Below are 10,000 nucleotides of genomic sequence, written 5' to 3' on the forward strand. Positions count from 1 at the left end.
GCTCCTCGATGCGCAGCTGGTGCAATGGAGTGCCAGTCGCTTGATGCTGATGATAACATCTGGCGTCCTCCTGTATCTGCATGCAGATCGGGATGACGCTCGCCAGGACCGTGGCAACCTCATACCGAACCGATATGAAGGTCCTGGCGACTGGCCTCACGTACTGCGCCTGCACCCGCTTCAGTGCTCGGCTGCACTTCCGAAGGTTGGTGGCCCTGTGCCACACCGGTGCAGCGTACCGCAGCGTCGAGTCCACCACCGAAGAGAGCAGTCGCCGTTTCGCGCCTTTCGGGCCCCCGTGATTCTGCATAAGACGAGAGATCCCCTTCGCCACCCGGAGCGCCTTTGCCGTTGCGAACTCTACGTGTGGGGTCCACAGCAAGTGGTCATGCAGAACCACCCCCAAGTACTTCAAGCACCGCGTCGGCTGACGCTGCACTCCCTCGATGGCGACCGTGGGCTGCTGGTAGCCCTGTCGCATGGTGGACACCATGATAACCTCGGTCTTCGCGGGCGCCAGCTTAAGGTGTCTGTCGGCCATCCACTCCCCGATCATGCGAATGGCCTCCTGGGCCGACTGGGCCGCCGTCTGCGGAGTCGTGCCACCTGCCAGCACCACCAGGTCGTCTGCGAAGCCGATCGCCTCCACGCCGTCCGGAAACGCCAGCCGCAGGACTCCGTCGTACATCGTATTCCACAATGTAGGACCGATGATGGAGCCCTGCGGTACCCCCGCCGACACCGGCCTGCGGACTGGTCCCTCGCTGGTCTCGTAAGCGAGCTCACGCTCGGAGAAGTAGCTGCGCAGTATTCTCTGAAGCGCGGCCGGGACGTTCTTTTCACGCAGTGCCGCAGCGATCGCCCTCCAGCTGGCCGTGTTGAACGCGTTCTGGACGTCTAGCGCTGCCACCACCAGACATCGTGGATCGCGTCCATTGGTGCGGTGGAAGGACCGAGCGAACTCGCCCCGCTCGACGACCCGCTGGATCGCCTGCACCGTTGACCTCCCGCGACGAAATCCGTACTGCTCCGGCGACAGTTGAGGGGCAGCGCTGTCCTCCAAGTGTTCATTTAGGCGCTCGAGAATGCACCTCTCGAACAACTTGGGGACTGCTCCCTCCAGAAGCAGCGGTCGGCTCGCCGATGAATCGCCCGGTGGCTTGCCCGGTTTGGCTACCAGCACCAGCCTCGCCTCCTTCCAAGCCCGCGGGAACTCACCGCGTTCCAGTAGGTCGTTAAACACCCGCACAAACGCCTGCGGGTGTTCACGGATCGCGGTTTTCACCGCCGCGTTCGGGATCCCATCGAGCCCAGGTGCTTTGGATGGGGCCATCCGTTCTGCCAGCGCGAGAACCTCCGCTTCCGTGACGGGTCGCAGCCTCTCCTCGTCAGCCGTTCGCTCGATGGCTGGCCACTCGAACGGGGGATGCAGCGGAAACAGGGCATCCACGATCGGCTCCAGCACTGTCCGGTCCGTCTCCGGCGGGGTGCGACCACGCAGCTTGGCCATCACCACCTTGTATCCCAGTCCGAATACGTCGCTGTCGACTCCGTCGATCAGCTCTTGGAGCTTCTCGTTTCGACTCTCCTGGATCCCGCGCTGCAGCCCTCTACGAAGGTCCTGCAGACGCCCCAAAGCCGCGTCCCGTTCTGTTGGCCCCGTGGCCCCACGATGCCTCTCTTCCGCCTCCTCGCACTCACGCCTCATGCGTTCCAGCTCCGGAGTCCACCAGTAGAGCCTAGGCGGCTGACGGAACTTTGGCGGGCCCACTCGCTCCATCGTCCTGTCGCAGGCCAGAGACAGCGCTCCTACCAGCGCGTCAGGCGTGTCCGCTTCTGCAAATCGACAATCAACCAGCGCAGCCTGGTATCCCTCCCTGCAGAAAGTCGACGTCTTCCAGCGAACTCCTGCATGCTGCGGGGGGCGAGACGGCTGCGTACGATGGTGTTGTTTCGTACGCTGCTGCGGCGCTGACCGTCTCCCCGGAACGCCCACGGAGAACTCCACGTACCGGTGGTCGCTGTACGAATATCGCTGGCTGACCCTCCAGGTGTCCTCAAGGGCGACCGTAGAGCTCGCGAAGGACACATCTACAACGCTCTCGCGCGCGACCCCATTGCCCTTGAAGGTGGGCACGTTGCCGCGGTTGAGGACCTCCAGCTGCAGATGGTCGATAGCGCCCTTGAGGATGTGCCCTCTCGATGTTGTGCGGGCACTCCCCCAGTCCGTACTCCATGCATTAAGATCACCTGCCATCACCAGGTGCTGATGTCCCACCAACGCCATCTCCACCGCCTCGAGATAGGCGACGAAGTCCGCTGGTCCGGTGTTTGGCGAGACGTAGCAGCTAGCGAATGTCACTCCTCCCACTGTGGCCACCACCAGCCCAGGATGAGCGCTTTCCCATAAACGCTGTATGGGATAAGCCCCGGTGGCGACCACTGCCACACTCTGCGCCTCATCCACCGCCCATCTGCCGTTGTCCCGAGGCGGCTTATATAATTCGCAGGCGATGACAACGTCCACCCCCAGCTCCCGCGCCGTCTGCAGCATCAGGTCCTGCGCTGATCTGCTGCGCCCGAGGTTGATCTGCAGGACCTTTATCGTTGTCGAGGACAGGACGGATGTCCCACCCGGTGCGGGCCCTTGCATGTCACGCAGCAGACCGCTGCCGTGCATGTTCGGGCCAGGTGTCCCGGTTGGCCGCAGCGGATGCAGTGCGTCGACCAATCCATCTCGCTCCGGCATTGGTGCCGCAGGTGTCCGTGCTCCAGGCATTTGAAGCACCGCTGCTGGCCCCGCGTCAGTGGTGTCAACTGCGTAGCTAGGCACGAAGTGTGCAGCACCTTCACGTGCTGCTGCGCAATCTTCGCTGCCGCCTTCACTGCCATTCGGACGTATGCCGTCTGCGTGCCATTCCATGCCTTGACCAAATGCACGGCGGATTCCTTCACCGACTGCTCTGTGAATGTTTGGATCGCCGTCGCCACGTCCGTCGCCGTCGCTAAAGGGTCCACCTCTTCCAGGCGGACCTCTACCGTTTCCGTCACCAGGCGGGCGGTGGCCGGAGCTGCAGCCTGTGCGCAGACCTCCTGCACACGTTGAAAAATTGCTTCCGAATTAGCACCGTCCTCTACGTCCATAACCAGCCGATCCCGCGTCGTTCGCCGTCCCACACCGAGCTTCGCCTGGTGTTCAGCCAACGACGGTGCGCTGCGGACTAGCTGGTAAACGTCTGTCCACGTTTGACCGTCTCCTGGGGCCACCTCTATAGCGTCCAGCTTCTTTTTCGTCGACTGCTTGCGTGGCGCAAGTTGCGGGCGTGGCTTTTCCGGCTGCTGCTGTTGTTGCTGCTGCGGCTTCGGTGGTGCCTTACAGGGATAACTGGCTTGTGGCCGCCAAGCGTTCATAGCGACGTGGCTTATTGATCCTTCGATGTCGGCTCTTCCTATCATTGTGAAGCAAAATTCACCAAGCGTAGGATTGTTCACCCTTTCAAGGGAACGTGAGCTGGGTTTAGACCGTCGTGAGACAGGTTAGTTTTACCCTACTGGTGTGTGCTGTATGCTGCTATCTTAACGGAATTCCTGTGCAGTACGAGAGGAACCACAGGTACGGACCACTGGCTCAATACTAGTTCGACCGGACTTTGGTATGACGCTACGTCCGCTGGATTATGCCTGAACGCCTCTAAGGTCGTATCCAATCCGAGCTGATAGCGCATCATAAACCCATTAGGTGATCGGAAGCTAGCGGGCTTAACAACCCTCTGAGATCCGTCGGTGCTGCCCCGTGCACACTGCCGTCTCATCCCCGCTATAGCACTAGACTGAGCCGCAACGGGCGGGTGTACGCTGCACGTGGAAGTACCTTATCACAGGGAACCCTGGTGGCTGTGCTCCCGTCGACCGTGGATACAACTAGTTTCGACACCTTCGACCGCCCGCAAACGACGGGACTACAGGCTGGGAGCTGCGAGTTGTAGAGATGCGTTCGCATCGATCCTCTCAGGCGACCCATGCTTGGTGGTGAAGTGGTTAGTTCGTGGAGTATAGGCTTGCTGCACTCGACAAGAGTGCTGCTTGCAAGGCTGTGGTGGTACGTATGGTAGTTGATGAGCATAGGCTTGCTGCACTCGACAAGAGTGCTGCTTGCAAGCCTATGGTGGTACGTGTACGGTAGTTGATGTGAGCATAGGCTTGCTGCACTCGACAAGAGTGCTGCTTGCAAGCCTATGGGTGGTGTGGTGTGTGGTGCATGATTAGCCTTTCAAGGAAGATGTGTCCTTGGGGCTAATCGGTTATTTTTATAAGTCCGGGAAACCTTTCTCGTCGGGATTCTTATCCTAAGCAACCACGAAAGCTTCCAAGAGTTGAAACATTGCCTATCAAGTAGGCCGTACCAGCCCATAGCAACCCAACCAAGATACTCTAACAGGCCAAGATTGGTTGGAGAATTCAAAATTTTGCTAAGTCCATGGCCACGATAAGCCATTTCTACCAAGAAGGCCACGAACAGTGCTTAGCAACCACGAAAGCTTCCAAGAGTTGAAACATTGCCTATCAAGTAGGCCGTAGCAGCCCATAGCAACCCAACCAAGATACTCTAACAGGCCAAGATTGGTTGGAGAATTCAAAATTTGGCTAAGTCCATGGCCACCATAAGCCATTTCTATCAAGAAGGCCATGGACAGTGCTTAGCAACCACGAAAGCTTCCAAGAGTTGAAACATTGCCTATCAAGTAGGCCGTACCAGCCCATAGCAAACCAACCAAGATAATCTAACAGGCCAAGATTGGATCTCAAAATGTTGCTAAGTCCATGGCCACGATAAGCCATTTCTATCAAGAAGGCCATGGACAGTTCTAAACAACCACGAAAGCTTCCAAGAGTTGAAACATTGCCTATCAAGTAGGCCGTAGCAGCCCATAGCAACCCAACCAAGATAATCTAACAGGCCAAGATTGGTTGGAGATTTCAAAATTTGGCTAAGTCCAGATTTTTTTACCCTTCGGGAAAACAACCCTAGTTCACCAAGTTGAACGCGAAAAACTGTCCATAGGATACGCACAAAACGTTTATTGAGTTGGTCACCATATGTGGAAATTATGGTGAAAATAAGCCAAGTTCCGGAGTTTTTAACTCACACGAAACCACGAAAAACTTTCATTAGGAAAACTTGGTTGGAGCACCCTACTGCAGAACACACCGACATGGACGAAAGGGTCGACTGGCCAAGAGAAAAAATTTTTGCGGGACCACTCAAAACATCATAGTTAGACCTAGCAAATGATGAAAAGTGAAACCCGCGATCGATTGGAGAAACCTTATTTTACACTGAAAAATTCCACATAAGGAAAATTTGTATGGAGCACCCTACTGCAGAGCACACCGACAGGGCCGGGAAGGAAGGCCCGGTCCAAGAAAAAATTTTTGCGGGACCACTCAAAACATCATAGTTAGACCTAGCAAATGATGAAAAGTGAAACCCGCGATCGATTGGAGAAACCTTATTTTACACTGAAAAATTCCACATAAGGAAAATTTGTATGGAGCACCCTACTGCAGAGCACACCGACAGGGCCGGGAAGGAAGGCCCGGTCCAAGAAAAAATTTTTGCGGGACCACTCAAAACATCATAGTTAGACCTAGCAAATGATGAAAAGTGAAACCCGCGATCGATTGGAGAAACCTTATTTTACACTGAAAAATTCCACATAAGGAAAATTTGTATGGAGCACCCTACTGCAGAGCACACCGACAGGGCCGGGAAGGAAGGCCCGGTCCAAGAAAAAATTTTTGCGGGACCACTCAAAACATCATAGTTAGACCTAGCAAATGATGAAAAGTGAAACCCGCGATCGATTGGAGAAACCTTATTTTACACTGAAAAATTCCACATAAGGAAAATTTGTATGGAGCACCCTACTGCAGAGCACACCGACAGGGCCGGGAAGGAAGGCCCGGTCCAAGAAAAAATTTTTGCGGGACCACTCAAAACATCATAGTTAGACCTAGCAAATGATGAAAAGTGAAACCCGCGATCGATTGGAGAAACCTTATTTTACACTGAAAAATTCCACATAAGGAAAATTTGTATGGAGCACCCTACTGCAGAGCACACCGACAGGGCCGGGAAGGAAGGCCCGGTCCAAGAAAAAATTTTTGCGGGACCACTCAAAACATCATAGTTAGACCTAGCAAATGATGAAAAGTGAAACCCGCGATCGATTGGAGAAACCTTATTTTACACTGAAAAATTCCACATAAGCAAAATTTGTATGGAGCACCCTACTGCAGAACACACCGACAGGGCCGGGAAGGAAGGCCCGGTCCAAGAAAAAATTTTTGCGGGACCACTCAAAACATCATAGTTAGACCTAGCAAATGATGAAAAGTGAAACCCGCGATCGATTGGAGAAACCTTATTTTACACTGAAAAATTCCACATAAGCAAAATTTGTATGGAGCACCCTACTGCAGAACACACCGACAGGGCCGGGAAGGAAGGCCCGGTCCAAGAAAAAATTTTTGCGGGACCACTCAAAACATCATAGTTAGACCTAGCAAATGATGAAAAGTGAAACCCGCGATCGATTGGAGAAACCTTATTTTACACTGAAAAATTCCACATAAGGAAAATATGTATGGAGCACCCTACTGCAGAGCACACCGACAGGGCCGGGAAGGAAGGCCCGGTCCAAGAAAAAATTTTTGCGGGACCACTCAAAACATCATAGTTAGACCTAGCAAATGATGAAAAGTGAAACCCGCGATCGATTGGAGAAACCTTATTTTACACTGAAAAATTCCACATAAGCAAAATTTGTATGGAGCACCCTACTGCAGAACACACCGACAGGGCCGGGAAGGAAGGCCCGGTCCAAGAAAAAATTTTTGCGGGACCACTCAAAACATCATAGTTAGACCTAGCAAATGATGAAAAGTGAAACCCGCGATCGATTGGAGAAACCTTATTTTACACTGAAAATTCCACATAAGGAAAATTTGTATGGAGCACCCTACTGCAGAGCACACCGACAGGGCCGGGAAGGAAGGCCCGGTCCAAGAAAAAATTTTTGCGGGACCACTCAAAACATCATAGTTAGACCTAGCAAATGATGAAAAGTGAAACCCGCGATCGATTGGAGAAACCTTATTTTACACTGAAAAATTCCACATAAGGAAAATTTGTATGGAGCACCCTACTGCAGAACACACCGACAGGGCCGGGAAGGAAGGCCCGGTCCAAGAAAAAATTTTTGCGGGACCACTCAAAACATCATAGTTAGACCTAGCAAATGATGAAAAGTGAAACCCGCGATCGATTGGAGAAACCTTATTTTACACTGAAAAATTCCACATAAGCAAAATTTGTATGGAGCACCCTACTGCAGAACACACCGACAGGGCCGGGAAGGAAGGCCCGGTCCAAGAAAAAATTTTTGCGGGACCACTCAAAACATCATAGTTAGACCTAGCAAATGATGAAAAGTGAAACCCGCGATCGATTGGAGAAACCTTATTTTACACTGAAAAATTCCACATAAGGAAAATATGTATGTAGCACCCTACTGCAGAGCACACCGACAGGGCCGGGAAGGAAGGCCCGGTCCAAGAAAAAATTTTTGCGGGACCACTCAAAACATCATAGTTAGACCTAGCAAATGATGAAAAGTGAAACCCGCGATCGATTGGAGAAACCTTATTTTACACTGAAAATTCCACATAAGGAAAATTTGTATGGAGCACCCTACTGCAGAGCACACCGACAGGGCCGGGAAGGAAGGCCCGGTCCAAGAAAAAATTTTTGCGGGACCACTCAAAACATCATAGTTAGACCTAGCAAATGATGAAAAGTGAAACCCGCGATCGATTGGAGAAACCTTATTTTACACTGAAAATTCCACATAAGGAAAATTTGTATGGAGCACCCTGCTGTGGTCACCATCGGTCGAGTTGGTCGAGACGGGCAAAAAATTTTTTTTTCCATATCGTCTCAAAACATGATTTATGGACCTTGTAAATGTTGAAAAGTGAAACGAAATCACTTTTGGAGCGATGAAAATTTTGTATGGGAGGTCCCTACCCGGAACAAATTTTACTAGTAAAGTCATGATTCCGCGACGAGAAATTTGAAAATGGTCAAATATGGTTAAGATGTCATGTTCATTCCCTACTATGGGGGACCAGGTCGTCACGAAAAAATTTTTTTCTCGACCTGGTCAAATGTGGTTCTGCGACGGAGGTTAAACTAATATTGCATAATTTGGCCCAAAAACCCCCCTCTGTCAGAAAAATTTCCCCTTCAAGAGCGAAAGCAGACCACATAAGTTGAGCTTCGAGGTATCTGAAAGTTGAATATAGAGCGAGGTTCTAAGCGAAGGGATAGCTTAACGTTGAGCATTGAACGCAAAAAAGCTTAGAGATAAGCTTATGATATAAGGATTGTGGTGCAGTACACAGCTTAACGTTGAGCTTTGAACGCAAATGGCTAGAACTAAGCTAAGAGATACCTATAGTGGTGCATGGAACTGCTCACAAGTTGAGCTTCGAGAAGTCCAAAGGCAAAATGTAGAGCGAGGTTCTAAGCGAAGGGATAGCTTAACGTTGAGCATTGAACGCAAAAAAGCTTAGAGATAAGCTTATTATATAACGATTGTGGTGCAGGACACAGCTTAACGTTGAGCTTTGAACGCACATGGCTAGAACTAAGCTAAGAGATACGGGTAGTGGTGCATGGAACTGCTCACAAGTTGAGCTTCGAGAAGTCCAAAGGCAAAATATAGAGAGAGGTCCTAGCAGCCTAAAAAACTTCTAGGGCCGACAGCTCACAAGTTGAGTTTCGAACGCAATTAGGTTACCTTGGTAGCCTGAATTTGAAAGCATTAAGGCAATGATATGGTAGAATGCCCGATCTTAAACCTATTGACAGAGAATGTGTACGAGTAAGCATAGATGTGGAGGAGCACATACCCTAAACAGTCCCGAAAGATGGTTAGCTAAGTGATGCATCACAAATGGACTTGGCGCACCAAGTTCACACTGAAACACACACGATCGCGTATATTAAAACCTGTTGTGTGGTGCATCACTAATAAAGTTTGGTGCGTCAAACGAACATGAGAGTTGAGCATATTGGGTATGTGTGATAACACACTTTGCACGACAATCGAGAAACCGCATAAGCTCAGTATAACACAGCAGGGGAAGATTGATGAAAACCAGAGCTAATACATGCAACAGGCCGGGAATGCTGCTTCTGAAGGTGGTAGGACCGGTGCACTTATTAGTTAAACCAATCGGCCGATTGAGTTGAAGTCTGGTACCGATCTTTCACTTGACTGTGCCCCATCAACTATTGATGGTAGTGTAGAGGACTACCATGGTTGTGACGGGAAGCGGGAATCAGGGTTCGATTCCGGAGCTAGTAGAGAGTGCCTGATAAAGGCCATGGTACACATCCAAATCAGGAAAGCAGCAGGAAACACTACCATACATTGCCAGGTGCATAGGAGGATTGCAAGCCCGTAAATTGCCCGATCATAGCCAGCGATGCTGAGAACGGAATTTATTCCTTCGATCGTCGTTGGTTCACATGTTTACTGATGGTTGTACGAACACCATACCCGGTGGTAAGTACAGTGGAGCTCGCCTTCACAACATAATGTTCACCAGTTGGACGCATAGATTGGAATAGCTCACATAGTGTTGGATTGCTGGAAACACACATTCCAGACTGCTCCGGTAGTCATGGAAAGGAGAGGATTGCAAGCCCGTAAATTGCCCGATTATAGCCAACGATGCTGAGAACGGAATTTATTCCTTCGATCGTCGTTGGTTCACATGTTTACTGATGGTTGTACGAACACCATACCCGGTGGTAAGTACAGTGGAGCTCGCCTTCACAACATAATGTTCACCAGTTGGACGCATAGATTGGAATAGCTCACAAGTGTTGGAAAGTTGAACGCACGTTGAAGACCGCTACAGTGGTCTT

The 10,000-nt window shown here is 51.2% G+C and overlaps 1 pseudogene; it reads left to right on the top strand.

Moving 5' to 3' along the window:
- Nucleotides 1–4,035, top strand: part of LOC128717533 (large subunit ribosomal RNA) — an 8,461-nt pseudogene extending 4,426 nt beyond the window's left edge.
- Nucleotides 4,036–10,000: the final 5,965 nt, after the last annotated feature.

The sequence above is a fragment of the Anopheles marshallii genome (genome assembly GCF_943734725.1).
Source record: "Anopheles marshallii chromosome X unlocalized genomic scaffold, idAnoMarsDA_429_01 X_unloc_62, whole genome shotgun sequence".
In the NCBI taxonomy this organism is placed as follows: Eukaryota; Metazoa; Arthropoda; class Insecta; order Diptera; family Culicidae; genus Anopheles; species Anopheles marshallii.